The sequence below is a fragment of the Heptranchias perlo genome, chromosome 35 (genome assembly GCF_035084215.1).
Source record: "Heptranchias perlo isolate sHepPer1 chromosome 35, sHepPer1.hap1, whole genome shotgun sequence".
Lineage (NCBI taxonomy): Eukaryota > Metazoa > Chordata > Chondrichthyes > Hexanchiformes > Hexanchidae > Heptranchias > Heptranchias perlo.
In genome coordinates this window covers 6,861,993-6,878,516 of record NC_090359.1, presented here as the reverse complement: position 1 = coordinate 6,878,516, position 16,524 = coordinate 6,861,993, and the positions used below count along the sequence as shown (strand labels likewise).

Below are 16,524 nucleotides of genomic sequence, written 5' to 3'. Positions count from 1 at the left end.
CAATTTCCAAATTTGCAGATGACGCAAACATTGGAAGTATCGTGAACATTGAGGAGGATAGTGATAGACTTCAAGAGGATATCGAAATTTATCGCAGAAAAATGCAAGGTGATACATCTCGGTAGGAAGAACGAGGAGAATCAATATAAACTAAAGCTCACAATTCTAAAATGTGTCGATGGACGGAGAGGTCTGGGGGTATATGTGCACAAACCGTTGAATGTGACGAGGTAGGTTGAGAAAGCGGTCAACAAATCATATGGGATGCTGGGCTTTATATTTTGAGGCATAGAGTACAAAAGCAAGGAGGCTATGATGAAGGTTTATAAAACACTAGTTCGACCACAACTGGAGCATTAGGTCCAGTTCTTGGCACCGCACTTCACGAAAGATGTGAAGGTTTTAGAGAGGGTGCAGAAAAGATAAACTAGCATGATTCCAGGGATGAGGGACTTTTGTTCCGTGGATAGCCTGGAGATGCTGGGTTTGTTCTTCTTGGAACAGAGAAGATTGAGAGGAGATATGACAGATTTAGGTCCATCATAAGGTCAGAAATGGGGTTGTTCGCTGATGATTGCACAATGTTCATTTCCATTCGCAACCCCTCAAATAATGAAACAGTCCGTGCCCACATGCAGCAAGACCTGGACAACATCCAGGCTTGGGCTGGTAAGTGGCAAGTAACATTCGTGCCAGACAAGTGATTGTTAATTCTAGGTGGTAGTATGGTCGAGCGGTTTAAGACGCTGGATTCAGGTTCTAATTTTTGCGGGGGCGTGGGTTCGAATCCTCCTCCAATCAGCATTTGAGGGATCCAAAGTGAGGCAGCCAATTGGATGCAAAATTGGCTTGAAGTCGGAGGGTTGTTTTTCAAACTGGAGGCCTGTGACCAGCGGTGTGCCTCAGGGATCGGTGCTTGGTCCGCTATTATTTATATTAATGATTTGGATGATAATTTAGGAGGCATGGTTATAAGCTTGCAGATGACACCAAGATTGGTGGCATTGTGGACAGTGAAGAAGGTTATCTAGGATTGCAACGGGATCTTGATAAATTGGGCCAGTGGGCCGATGAATGGCAGATGGAGTTTAATTTAGATAAATGTGAGGTGATGCATTTTGGGAGATCGAATCGGGCCAGGACCGACTCCGTTAATGGTAGGGCGTTGGGGAGAGTTATAGAACAAAGAGATCTCGGAGTACAGGTTCATAGCTCCTTGAAAGTGGAGTCACAGGTGGATAGGGTGGTGAAGAAGGCATTCGAAATGCTTGGTTTCATTGGTCACAACATTGAATACAGGAGTTGGGATGCCTTGTTGAAGTTGTACAAGACATTTGTAAGGCCACACTTGGAATACTGTGTACAGTTCTGGTCACCCTATTATAGAAAGGATATTATTAAACTAGAAAGAGTGCAGAAAAGATTTACTCGGATGCTGCAGGGGCTTGATGGTTTGACTTATAGGGAGAGGTTAGATAGACAGCGACTTTTTTCCCTGGAGAGTAGGAGGTTAAGGGGTGATTTATAGAAGTCTATAAAATAATGAGGGGCATAGATAAGGTAGATAGTCAAAATCTTTTCCCAAAGTTAGGGGAATCTATAACGAGGGGGCATAGATTTAAGGTGAGAGGGGAGAGATACAAAAGGGTCCAGAGGGGCAATTTTTTCACTCAAAGATGGTGAGTGTCTGGAACGAGCTGCCAGAGGCAGTAGTAGAGGCGGGTAAAATTTTGTCCTTTAAAAATCATTTGGACAGTTACATGGGTAAGATGAGTATCGAGGGATATGGGCAATTGGGACTAGCTTAGTGGTATAAACTGGGCGACATGGACATGTTGGGCCGAAGGGCCTGTTTCCATGTTGTAACTTCTATAATTCTATGATTCTATAAGTGTCAAGCAATGACCATCTCCAACAAGAGAGAGTCTAACCACCTCCCCTTGACATTCAACGGCATTACCATTGCCAAATCCTCCACCATCAATATTCCTGGTGGTCACCATTCACCAGAAACTGAACTGTACAAGCCGCATAAAACTGTGGCTGCAAGGGCAGGTCAGAGGCTGGGTATTCTGCGTCGAGTGACTCACCTCCTGACTCCCCAAAGCCTTTCCACCATCTACAAGGCACAAGTCAGGAGTGTGATGGAATACTGTCCACTTGCCTGGATGAGTGCAGCTCCTTCAACGTTCAAAAAGCTTGACACCATCCAGAACAACGCAGCCCGCTTGATTGGCACCCCATCCTCCACCCGAAACATTAACTCCCTTCACCACCGGCGCACAGTGGCTGCAGTGTGTACCATCCACAGGATGCACTGCAGCAACTCGCCAAGGCTTCTTCAACAGCAACACCCAAACTTGCGACCTCTACTATCGAGAAGGACAAGAGCAGCAGGTACATTGGAGCAACACCACCTGCACGTTCCCCTTCAAGTCACATACCATCCCGACTTGGAAATATATCGCCGTTCCTTTCTCGTCGCTGGGTTAAAATCCTGGAACTCCATTCTTAACAGCACTGTGGGAGAACATTCACCACACGGACTGCAGCGGTTCAAGAAGGCGGCTCACCACCACCTTCTCAAGAGCAATTAGGGATGGGCAATAAATGCCGGCCTCGCCAGCGAAGCCCACATTCCATGAACGTATAAAAATGGGGGTCTGTGTGCGGAAGATTTGGTCGGGGGTGGGCGTGTGGGGGGGGCGGTTTTGTGAGCTCTGATTCCCGCCCTATTCTGGATTGAAAGAAGGAAAGAATGAATGAGAGAGAGAAGCAACGTGGGAGAAGGGATGATGGAAGAATCGATCCATGAACCAGATTAAAGTGGCCCAAAAATAAGATAATATTAAGATATCATCAGGAGAACATTAATACAAGCTGTAAAACAAAAGCAAAATATTGCAGATGTTGGAAATCTGAAGGAAAAACAGAAAATGCTGGAAATACTCAGCAGGTCAGTCAGCATCTGTGGACAGAGTTCTGATGAATGGTCATCGAACTGAAAGGATGTTGCTCTCTCCACAGATGCTGCCTGACCTGCTGAGTGTTTCCCGCAATTTATGTTTTTATTATTAATATAACCTGAACTCTGTCGAGCGTTTGTTGGTCGATTCACTTATAAAGCTGCGAATTGAGGGGAAGCTGCTTCATCGCGAACCCCAGGTCTGAATCCCGCCGGCAGAGAGTTGAAGGAATATTTAATATAAATGAGATTCAACGACATTATCAGAAAATCTCGCTTTGATGGTCGGTCTCATTCTCCCGAAGTGAGGAATGAGCGGGAGGGGCAATTCCACCCTGGGTTAAAATTTATTCCAAGAGGATGAACAAAATCCGTTGCTGCACTGGGGCCGAAATAACTCACTTGGGAGAGCGTTGAATTGAAAATCTAAATATTCTTGGTTCGATTCTGGGTTTTGGCAATTTTGAGTTATTTTATTTCTTCTTCTTTGGGCCGCTTCTCGAACATTTACTTACACTGACATTTATACCCGACACTGAACGGTTGTGGATGGAATAGAGAGACATCAAGGATGCCGTCTGTATTTACCTTTTATTTCTCTATTTCCTTCTGCCTTTCTCACTGGTTTTTGTTTCTCTCGGTGCCCAATGAACTTTTGATTTGATGCATTTGTCCTGAACTGATGCCTTTTCCATACCTCAGGGCGGTCAGACGCGCTCTGTCTGTTTGTTACTGCTTGTGACCATTAACGGGAACAGGCCGCGAGTTAAACATTTATCTGCAAACTGCCAGAGAGATAACACAGCGGGAATAAAAAACCTCGGTGGAAAAATAGGATCGGGTTCGGTTTTGGGCGGGGGTATCGTGATGTGCTATTACCCAACGCCCAATGAGCCCTGCGCAGGCAGGATGCAAGTTTCGGCCGACTCCAGGACTCACCTGCAATCAGCGTTCCTTTCCGGGCCTTGCACCGGGAATCAATGCAATTCACACTTTTCACCACCAGCAGGAAGCTGAATCTCATAAAGGAAGAATGTTTCTTGGAAATCTCCAAAAGGCTGCTGGTACCTGTTGTTTTGATGAAAATAACAGTCTACTGTGTGCAAGGAGTCTGAATGGAGATCAGACATCGCACACGTAAAACATAGATGCAGGTCCCATCCCTTTGTTTACACATTGATGAGTTGTGTTAAATCATTGAATAAAGGTTGCGCACAACTAAATTCCACATCTTCCAATCTGCACGCCTGACCTCACCAATCTGCCGATCTGTATTCTTACCAGGCCTGCAAGAGAGCATGCAACAAGATTCTCTGAAGATGCACTCGAGACCCTTGGTGCAATTGGTGGACAGAAGGGGGGACATCCGATATCCGCAGAGGGGGTTGGGGGGAGCAAGAGGCCCTCCACACAAATGTCCAAAAGGCAGTGGGAAGCAGCGGGGGAGAAAGTCAATTTCAGCGCTCAGCATCTTGAACATGGATGCCTGAGAATAAAGCAGAGACTTAATCAGACTGATATACCGGGAGACAGACAGATACAGAGTGCAGCGGGCAGGGACTCAGCCCTGTTGATAAGCCGACTGTATCCATTGCCTCAGGGTAAAATAGTAAAATTAACTAAAACCCGATACCAATCAGTCCACTTCTGGTTGAAACCGAGGCGTGTCGGTCAGTGAAAGCTTTGAAGGAGGCTGCAGGCCTCCATTTTCACAGCTTTTTTATTTTCAGCTCCTGGGGGCCGTGATTCCTGGACCTTCTCCTTCACACCACATGAGAGGAGGTGAGAAAGCCCGAAACAGCAGGTAAGTGCCTTTATTGCACAGCTTGTGGGCCCGGAGGAGCAGGAGTGCTTCCGCCAGACCCAACAAGCCTACCTGCCATGCTCCCACACAGGCGATCGGCCGACCCCCTCAAAAACTCTGACACCCCTGCAGGAGCTACGAACCCCGTTATCTGTGACCACCGCGATGACCCCGACCCCCGATGACTGAGCACTCGCTCCGATGACTGACCCACCCATGACCCCTGATCGCCTCCCATGAGCCCCCCTCCCCGATAAAATCATGCGCAATGCGTTTGATTCCCGTTCTGTTACCTCTCTGTCGATTTGCTGATAAACGTTTAACTCGCGGCCTGTTCCCGTTCATGGTCACAAGTAGTAACAGACAGAGCTGGACTGACCGCCCCGAGTTGTGGAAAAGACATCAGTTCAGGACAAATGCCTCAAATCAAATGGTCTCCCGGCACCGAGGAATAAAAATTCCAGAGAAAAATGCAGAAGAGGAACGAGAAATAATAGCTCAATAAAGACGCTTTCAATATTTGCCATTTTTGATACCTGTCTATTTCTTCCACAACCTTTCTGCTCCGGTAAAACAAATCAATGTAAATGAATGCGAGAATCGACCCAAACAACGAGAACAAAGCAGCCAAAAATTCCCGAACACAGAATCAAACCCAGAGACCTTTAGATCTTCAAACTCACGCTCTCCAAACTGAACTATTTCGGCTCCAATCGAAATTGGACTTTGTGACATCACCTTGAACGAAAATATAAACTGGGTGGAATTTCCCCTTCCGATCATTCCTCACTCTGGGGGAATGGGACCCGCTCAGATTTCGGAGCTCAGGCAATGTTAATTTTCAGCTGATGACATCCTAATATTATTTTGTATTTGGCCTCTTTTAATCAGGTTCACGGACACATTCTTCCATCTTCCCTTCTCCCAAATCGCTTCTTCCCTGAAGGGATGTGGTGCAGCCGTTGCCAAAATTAACAGGAAAAGCCAATTATCGCCTCCTTCTCACAGGAAAAGAAACTCACCCTGGAGATTCGGTTGGAACAAATGCCCAAAAAGTATTCTCGCACGGGATCACACGGGGGACTTTTGGCGTGTGAGGCAAACGTGATAACCGCTACACCAAGGGAATCGCTGTTCAAATTATGGCATCATGTGGCTTCTCCGTTAAACAACATCACTTCTGTCCCACACTAAAGCTCTCAATCCTTCTCTTTCACAAACATTTCACTGATCAAAACTTCACCAGTCACACAGGAAAAAGTCTTCATTTCAAAATCATCAAACTCCCGACGGAGCTGCGGGGACAGACCGAGCGGTGTAACTGAGTGCAGAGATGCAGTGCGACACCAGCAGAGGTTGGTTGAGAGCGGTGCAACTGAGCACAGAGATACAGAGAGACACCAGCAGAGGGAGGTAGAGAGCGGTGTCACCGTGTACAGGGATACAAAGAGACACCAGCAGACTGCCCAGCAAAGCAATTTTTTTCTGAAATCTGAGGGGAGATCTAAACTGCACAGAGCAGAGGAATCATTACTGTGTATCAAACCCGTGTTGTACCTGCCCTGGGAGTGTTTGATTTGACAGTGTAGAGGGAACACCATTCTGCATATAACCCGTGCTGTACCTGTCCTGGGAGAGCATGATGGGGCGGTTCAGATGGAACCTTAATCAGTCTCTCGACATAACTGAAGACCCTCATCCCTGGCACCATTCTAGTAAATCTCCTCTGCACCCTCTCTAAGGCCTTGACATCCTTCCTAATGTTTGGTACCCAGAGTTGAACACAATGCTCTAGCTGAGGCCTAACCAGTGATTTATAAAATGTTTAGTGTCAATTCCTTGCTATTTACTTCTATGCCTCAACTAATAAAGCCTAGGGCCCCATTTGCTTTATTAACAGCCTTATCAACTCATTCTGCCACCTTCAAAGACTTATACATATACCCCCAGTTGTCTCTATTCCTGCACTCCATTTAAAATTGTACCATTTAGTTTATATTGCCTCTCCTCATTCTTCTACTGTAATGTATCACTTCACGATTCTCTGCATTAAATTTCTTCTGCCATGTTTCTGCCCAATTCACCAGTCTGTCTTCCTGAAGTCTGTTACTATCCTCCACATTGTTTATTACATTTTCGAGCTTCGTGTCATCTGCAAACTTTGAAATTATACCTTGTACTCCCAAGTCCAAGTCATTAATATATATCAAAAAGAGCAGTGGTCCTATCACCGAGCCCTGGGGGACACCGCTATATACTTGCCTGCAGTCTGAAAAACAACCGTTCACCAATACTTTGTGTTTTCTGCTCCTTCGCCAAATTTGTATCCACGCTTTCATTGTCTGTTTAATCCCATGGGCTTCAATTTGGCTAACAAGTCTATTATGTGATACTTAATCCTCCCTTAATTTCTCCCTGCATAGAAACGCCCCTACCCCAATTCATGGCCAAACCATTGACATTGCCATCTCACGTGACCTCTCTACTCCCGACCGTGTCAATCATGATTAATGCCATCTCTGATCACCTTGTACCCCTCTCCACCCACATGGAATCATAGAAAGGTTACAGTACGAAAGGAGGCCATTTGGCCCATCGAGTCCTTACCGGGTCTGTGCAAGATCAATGCATGTAGTTCCACTCCCCCAATGCACATCACAGAATGAACTCAGGAATCCCACGCCACTTTCTATGAGCGGTAACAGGCTGCGGTTCTGGTGCAGATTGGGACCCAGGGCTGAGGCTGCGGTCAACCGTTACTCTGGGAGTGGCACAATCTGTTTCATGACGAGTCAAGAGTGAGAGTAACACCAGGGAGTCAGTCAGGTGTTTACAAGGGTAGGGGTTCCATCTTCCGTTCCAGGACTGGGATACATGATCCAGACTGATTGTGTCGTTCCGAGAGGGAGCTGCATCATGAGAGGTGCTGTCCTTTGAATGAGGTGTTTAATGGAGGTCCCTTCTTTCTGCTCCTAGGTGTAAAAGGTCCCGTGCCGATTTGTGAAGAGCAGGGAGTTACCCAGTGTCCTCGACAACATTCTTCCCTTAACCATCTGCACCCAACAAACAGGAGATCTGCTCAATATCTCATCACTGTTTGTGGGGTCTTGCTGTACACAATTTGGCTGCAACGTTCTCTTATAAAACGATAGTGACGAGTGACTGAACTTCTCGTGAAGTGCGTTGGGTTGTCCTGAGGAAGTGAAAGATGCTATGCAAATGCAAGTTCCTTATTTCTCACAGGGGGCCGTGTCTCGTTGCTCGTCTCATTGAGGCTCTCAGTTAATTGGTCTGTTTACTCCGCAGATGGGGCCCGACCCGCTGAATGTTTCCAGAATGTTATGCGTGTGTATTTCACTCAGACTCGGGCTTTACAGTAAGTGATAAAAGGATTGTCGTCGAACACTTGGCCATGAGCTGCTGAGTGACCTGTAGGTACATTGTTTCTTGCTTCTCTTCAGCTTGTGGGACTGGGTTTTTGGTGCACTGTCCCTGACAGAGCTGTGGTCTGCCTCATTTCTCAGTGTGATTGTGGGGCCGACACAGAAGCGAGAGAGGAAGCAGCAGCCACAACCCGCAGGCAAATTGGGAGGCTGGGATGAAAAGATCGTTATTCCCACACCGGGAGTCGAACGCGGGGTGCTTGGGTGAAAACCGCGAGACCAGAGGGAACTGAAAAAAAAATAGCAGGAAGGGCACTGAAACTACAACCGGAAAGTTAACGGACGATTTAAAGGAGGTATTCACAATTATGAAAGGTTTTCACAGAGTATGTAAGGAGAAATTGTTTCCAGTGATGGAAGGGTTAATATCCAGAGGACACAGATTTAAGATAAATTGAAAGACAGTCACGGGTGGTGGGGGGGATGAGGAGAGAATTTTTTTACACAGCGTGTTGTTATGATCTGGAATGCACTCCTTGAAAGTGAGGTGGAAGCAGGTTCAATACCAGCTTTCAAAAGGGAATTGAATAAATACTTGACGTGTAAAAAATTGCAGGGCTGTGGAGAAAGAGCAGGCGAGTGGGACTAACCCACTTCCCTCTGCGTTCATCCCTGGATCAGATCAGAACACGTATCTCTGTCTCTCTCCGCCATCCCGGCCTGCACTGAGTGAGCTGATCTCAACTGGTGTGGTACTGAGTCCCACACAGAGCAGGATGTGCACATTTTCAATCTCCAGTCTGTATTGAGATAGCTGATCTCACGACGTGTTGCTACTGAGCCCCGGAGGAAGAAAAGCCGAGGTTGAGTCCCGGGCCTGTGCCGAGTGTGCTGACTCAATGTGTTCCTGATAATTTTCATCAACATCTTTGAATGTGGCAGCAAAAGTTGGTGAAGCCGTTAAAACAGCATAATGTTCCTTGGATTGATAATAGAGAAACAGAGTTCAAAAGCAAGGAAGTTATGTTAAACGTTTATGAATCATTGTTCAGGCCTCATCTGAAGTATTGTGTCCAATTTTGGGCGCTATAATTCATTATCGATGTTAATGGCTTGTAGAGGATGGAGGGGAGATTTACCAGAATTATATCAGGGATGGGGTTTAGTTATGTAGAGAGACTCGAGAACCTGGGATTGTTCTGCTTAGAGCAATGAAGGTTAAGGGTAGAAGTAATCGACGTGTTCAAAATTATGATGGGTTTTGATAGAGTAAATAAGGAGAAACTGAACCCACTGGCGGGAGGGTCGGCAACCAACGGACGCAGATTTAAGATAATTGGCAAAAGAACTAGAAGGGAAATAATGAGATTTATTACACAGCGAATTTTTATGGCCTGGAACGCACTGCCTTAAAGAATGGTGGAGCTCGATTCAATCGTAAATTTAAAAGGAGAATTGGATAAATAGTTGAAAAGGCAAAAATTACAGAGCTAATGGATGAAGAGCACGGGAATGGGAGTAATTTGATATCTCCTTCAAAGAGCTGGCACTGGCACGATGGGGCGACTGGCCTCCTTCCGTGCTGTGAGTTTCTAGGATTGTATACTTTCCATGTATTTGGTTGTCTAAGAAGAACAATGGCAGGCTGTCTGAGCAAAGCAGATGTTCAAATGCCCAAACGCATGAGGCCTCAAAGAATCAGGCCTAGATTTCAGCCCAAAGATATTTTTTTCTGCTCCAGTCATCAGCACAACACAGACCTCTGAAACACAACCAGTCACTCCTTCCAATATCGCAGAGCAAGAAACAGACCAACTCTCAGTTTGGTTCAGAGTGAGTGCTGAACTTATCACATGGTGTCTGCACTAAACTGGTAATTAGAATCTCCAAATCACTTTGCTGTTTGTTAATACGGTAAATAAAACGATTTTAACTGACCTACCATTTTCAATCCATTTATTGATCATTCACAGAGGCCGAAAAGAGACCTCTTTGAGTGTATGAATCAGCTGTACGAATGATAACCCATTTGTTTTTAGTGATGAACCTGATGAAAATATATGTCGCTCATAGATATATTTCTCACGGTGGGCGAGAAATGAATAAGATGAAACAAAGCGAGTGTCTATGATAATGTTTGAATGACCGACGCCAATCCGTAATTTATGCAATGTTGAATGTGTCAATTCAAAATGTGGATTTCCATTGGATTCTCTGCAATGTTAACACAAAACCCTTTGTTCCACGGGAAATGTTCGAATTCAGAAAAAATATTGTCTTGAATTTCTATATATTTGAGTTCCCAGAACGAATAAATGTCGACTCTTTGGGGTAAAGTTTGGGTTTGGCGACCTGCTTTAAAACTGGCTGTGCGGATTGACCGCTTGTTATTAAAACCTCATAGGGCAGGAATTCTTCCTGGACGGTCCCGTCTGACGGCCGGTATCGCTCGCTGAAACTCCCTCCTCTTATTCAGTCAAGATCCATTGAAGTCAAGGGAACTGAATATCTGGTGCGATGCGCGATGCGCGGCCTATCCGCTACCACCCACATTGTGCTACAGACCAAGAACATTATGTTTCCCACTGAAATGAACAGCAGGGAAATTACCGCGGTTTGTATAAACGGCGGGCGATTCGCCCACCAAATGACCTCCAGTCGGTGAAGACATATGTCGACCCCTCCTCATCACGAGGGCAGATTTTGAACTGGCGCTCGGGCATGAAACTGCCGTTGGCTCTGTGGGACTGGATAGGCCCAGACCTACTGGAAGTGTTCAGGGTTATGCTTCCTGCAGGCAGCATGTCAGAGTCCACGAGGAAAGGCACCATCACCCTCATCTTCAAGCAGAAGGGGGAGAGGGAAGAAATCAAAAATTTGCGATGCATTTCCTTGCAAAATGTCGACAAAAAGATTCTGTAACAGGCCATTGCCAACAGGCTCAAGCTTGCTCTGGAGCGGGTGATCCACCCGGATCAGACATATACTGTACCTGGCAGCAAGAGTTTTGATAGCCTTGCTCTGCTTAGCGAGACGATCGCCTACTTGCAGAACAGGGGAGTGCACACCTGTCTGATCAGCCTGGATCAGGAGATGGCCTTGGACATAATATCCCACATCCACATTATCGTGCTCTCCAAAATGGGTTTTGGGGAGGGAATCCGTGATTGGATCCAACTGCTCTACACGGACATCCATAGTTCAGTCCTAATCAACCGGTGGGAGTAAGAGAGCTTTTCGATCAGATCTGGAGTTAGGCAGGGCTGTCCTTTCACTGCGATCTCGTTCGTATGTTGTACCAAGCGGTTTGCCACACCCATCAGGAAGGACGCAGGTATCAGGGGGTGAAGATCCCAGGAAGTGGAGGCTCTCAGGTTAAAGCCTCCCTCAACATGGACGATGTCACCATCCTCTGCTCCGATCAGCAGTCATTCCACACACTGAAGGGCATCTGCGTCCATTTCGAGCTGGCCTCGCGGGCCAGGATGCACTGAATTAAAACTGAGGCCATGTTCTTTGGCAGTTGCGAGGCCTGATTTTTTGTCCCGTTCACCGTCAAGACCGACTACCTGAAGGTTCTGGGGATATGGTTCGAGGGGCCCCTGACCTGCACAAATAACGTGGAGGAGCGGATCACGAGGGTCAAACAAAAGCTTGGTATGTGGTTGGGGCGATCCCATTTCACAACCAGCAGGAAACTGGTGATAAGGTGTGAGATACTCACGGTGTTGCTCTCCGTGGCACAGTTATGTCCCATTCCCCACAACTCCGCCGTCACAGTCACCCGAACTATCATCCACTTTGTCTGGAGGTCGAAGGTAGAATGCGACCGACTGGCACACTCCAAGGTCCAGGAGAACGTGCGACTGGATGCACTAAAGTGAGGTGCAACCAACGCAAAGTGTCTATGGGGAAAGGCCACCGTATAAAGACTTTGTATTGCATTGTAAACCGTGAATCAAAGGAAATATATTGTGCTTGAATTGTAATATTGTGATCACATTGTGTACGAACTGTAATGAATTGGTTTTTATCGTGCTGGTTTGAAATTGTGATGTTGACACTGAACTGTGTGTGTCTTAAAATTCTGGAGATTGGCAGCCTGCTTCAGAAACTGTGAGAAGTCAACTGGAAGAAACATCCTTTTAAGGCATTATCAACCTGGATTTGAACTTTCATAGAGTATATCTTTGAAACGTGAGGTCTCTCTGTTCATTCACAGCCGTCTGCGCCGTTCTATTGCGTGTGCACTTCCATTACTTGTTCTTTTTCCACTAAAATGTATTATCGCACAATAGTCTACATTGAATAAATTTATCAGCTGTCTCCATCTTCTATTATTGCGTCTATAATAGAATTATATTCAATTTAAAGCACAGAAACAGGCCATTCGGACCAAATATTCCATGACTGTGTTGATGTTCCACATTCCCACCCGTCTTCACCGCACGCTATCAAAATATTCCCTATTCCTTTCTCCCTCATATGTTTGTCCAGTTTTCGCTTACATGCATCTATGGTTGTCGCATCAACTATCCCTTGTGGCACCCTTTTCCACATTCTAAGAACATAAGAATATATGAAATAGGAACAGGAGTAGGCCATCCAGCCCGTTGAGGCTGCTCTGCCATTCAAACAGATCATGGCTGATCTTCGACCTCATTTCTACTTTCCGGCCCAGTCCCAATTCCCTTGATTCCCTTAGAGTCCAAAAGTCTATCAATATAAGTCTTGAATATACTAAACGACTGAGCATCCATATCCCTGTGAGGTAGAGAATTCCAAAGATTCATAACCCTCTGAGTGAAAAAATTTCTCCTCATCTCAGTCATAAACGGCCGATCCCCTATCCTGAGACTATGCCCCTCGTTAAAGACTCTCCAGCCAGGGCAAAGAATCTCTCAGCATCTACCGTGTCTAGTCTGCTCAGAATATTATAGGCTTCAATGTTATTACCTCCCAGTCTTCTAAACTCCAGAAAGTATAGGCCCATTCTACAATCTCCCCAATAGGACAACCCTCCCATCCCAGGAATCAATGTAGTGTACCTTCGTTACACTGCCTCGAAGGCCAGTTTCACCTTCCTAAGGTCAGGAGACCAAAACTGTACACAGTCCTCCAGCTGCGGTCTCACCAAAGCCCTGTACAATTGCAGCATGACTTCCTTACTCTTGTACTCCAACCCCTTCCAATAAAGGCCAACATTCCATTTGCCTTCCTGATTGTTTGCTGCAGCGACATGTTAACTTTCTGTGTTTCTTGTACCAATACACCAAAATTTCTCTGAACAAAAATATTTAATAGTTGTTCTCCTTTTCAAAACATTCTGTTTTACTATTCTTCCTACCAAAGTGAATAACCTCACATTTCCCCACATTATACTCCATCTTTCACCTTCTTGTCCACTCACGTAACCTGTCTATATCCCTTTGAAGACACTTTGTGTCCTCCTCACCGCTTACTTTCCAACGTGGCTTTGTATCGTCAGAGATCTTGGATGCATTACACCAATATAGATTTTAAAAACTAAGGCCCAGTAAAGGCCGGTATCGCTCGCTGATAAGTCAAGAGTAACATCCCTGCGAGGACATTGGTCCCAGCCCGGTTGAGATGCAACCTGTTTATCTTGTACAGGTCTTTAGTATTAATCAAAGTGCACAATGACGACCTGGTAAAGCGAATATCTCTCCACAGATGCTGCCTGACCTGCTGAGTGTTGCCAGCAGTTTCTGGGTTCAATTTTGAGTTTTCACCATGGCAGTTTTCCTGACAACCTGCAACTTGCCTCTAGGGCGCAGCTTCAAGCACAACTTTCTTGTGCTCTTCTCACACACAAGATCGCACTTTAATTTCCTACACACGAGCTCGAAAATCTGCCGTTTCCGCACACAGCGTCCTGCGCCACGAGAATTTCAATGTTCGTTCGCTCATGGCCTGTCACTCTTTATATTTATCCTCTACTCGATTCAATCGCACGTTTCAACAGAACTATTGAGATCAAGGCGGAACACTTCCGATCTTACTTCACCGCCCCAACTTGCCAAATATTCAACTTTCATCCGCCATTCGCAGCTCTGCAGCGCTGCCCATCGCTCACACACCTCAACTGCTTAGAGAAAAGAGCCAACAAGCATCAAAACAAAAACCAGTTCTTCAGTTAGCATCCCCTGGATCACAAGATTCCCCAAGTAAATTTCGTGAACAGTCGGGCGGCTTTCTTTCCAGGGTCCAGCCCTGCTTTCGTGGTGCTTGTCTGTCGGGCGGTCACGCAGGTCGAAATTTATCGACTGGTTTCAAGGCACAAATGAACATTGGTGCGAATAGGACATGTGCCCAATTGAAACGGCGGTCGGAGCAGAGCAAACCTCAGGGCGTGAGATCGTGAAAGTGAATGGAAGGAGGGAAGTCAAGGCGGCCGATCGATTGTGGAAGGAAGACAAAGCGGGGAGAAGAGGTGGGTTTGAAATGCGGAACATCAAGTACAGGAATGTGAGAGTGCGAGGATTTGATGGAATCAATATGTTTTCGCCATCATGTATTCAATATTGATATGCTGTTGCATTATATTCGCAAGCACGGGAGAGAACAAAAGAAGCAACGGACCATATGCCGTGACTCGGATTCGAACCGAGGTTGCTGCGGCCACAACGCAGAGTACTGACCACTATACGATCACGGCGCCACACGTCAGTGGTGTAGTTTCTGCCAGAACTATTTAAATAGCGCATTTGACGGAGTGAAAAGACCCAAGGCGTTTCACAGGAGCGTTTTTGAAAAGAATTTGACACCGAGCCAAATAAGGAGATATTCGAAGCAAAATACTGACGATGCTGGAAATAAAAACAGAAAATGCTCCAAATAATCAGCAAGTCAGGCAGCGTCTGTAGAGAGAGAAACGGAATTAAAGTTTAAGTTGGATGACCCTTCGTCATAACTGGAAAATGTTGAAGATTAATCAGTTTTTAAGCAAGTCCAGAGTCAGGAAAACGATGGGGGAGGAAGGGGAGTGGAGGAAAGAACAAAAGGGAAGGTCTCTGATTGGGTGGAGGGCTGGAGTGATGAAATGACAAAAGGAATGATGGTGCAAGTCAAGGAGGTTGTTAATGGGACAAGTAAGGCAACAAAAGATGGGTCTGGAGGCGCTGTAAATGGCAACATTCGAACCACAACCAGCACTTGCTCTCCGAAAAAAATGGGAGCAGTGTTTATGATCTGAAGTTATTGAAATCAATGTTGAGTTCAGTAGGTTGTAAAGAGCCCAATCGAAAGATGAGGTGCTGTTTCTCGAGCTTTTGTTGAGCTTCATTGGAACGGTGTAAGAAGCCGAGGACAGAGAGGTCAGAGTGGGATTCAGACGGGGACTCAAAATGGCAAGCGAACGGATGCTCGGGGTTACGCTTGTGGACTGAACGGAGGTGTTCAGAAAAGCTATTACAAATACATCGCTGTTTCATCTGAAGGAGTGTTTGGGGCCTGGACAGTGGGAAGGGAGGAGGTGAAAGGGCAGGTGCTGCATTTGTGCACCCGCATGGGAAGGTGCCGTTGGGAGGAGAGCTGGTGTTGGGGGTGATGGAAGAGTGGAACAGGGTGTCTTGGAGGTAACGGTCCGTTCAGAATGCTGAAAGTGGAGGGAGGGAAAGAAGTTTTTTGGTGGTGGCGTCGCGCTTGGACGTGGCGGAAATGGCAGAGGATGAAACGTTGAATGTGGAGGCTGGTGGGGTGGGAGGTAAGGACGAGGGGAACCTATCATGGTTCTGGGAGGGAGGGTAAGTTGTAAAGGCAGAAGTGCAGGAAATAGGGTGGACAGAGTCGAGGGTCCAGTCAACTAAAGTGGAAGGGAATTCTCTGTTGAGAAAAAAACAAGATTTATCGGAAGCACTGGTGTGAAAGGTGGAATCGTCAGAACAGACGCGACGGAGACGGAGAAACTGGGAGAAGGGAACAGAGTCCTTACAGGAAGCAGGGTGGGAGGAAGTGTAATCAAGGTAGCTGTGGGGGTTAGTGGGCTTGTAATATATATTGGTTGACAGCCTATCGCCGGAAATGGAGATAGCGAAGTCGAGGAATGGAAGGGAAGGTTCAGAGATGGCGGGTTTGAACTGTGGAACATCAAGTACAGGCATGTGAGAGTGCTCGGATTTGACGGAATGAATCGGTTTTCACCAACAAAAATATTTATTTCATGTGCTAAATATTGATTTCTTGCTGCTTTCTATTAACATATGTATCAGAGGATCAAATAGGTCAATGAAGCCTCACAATAACTCAGATTTGAACGGTAGTTACTGCGACTACAATGCAGAGTCCGAAACAGGACACGATCACCGCCACGCAAGTCAGGTGTTGCAGTTGCCGTCGAACCACAGCAATGT

General features: G+C 46.2%; 1 non-coding gene across 1 annotated transcript; it reads right to left on the bottom strand.

The window, feature by feature from the left end:
• Positions 1–14,759: 14,759 nt before the first annotated feature.
• On the bottom strand, positions 14,760–14,831 carry trnah-gug (transfer RNA histidin (anticodon GUG)). The gene has a single exon. It is a non-coding gene; the product is annotated as a tRNA-His (tRNA).
• Positions 14,832–16,524: the final 1,693 nt, after the last annotated feature.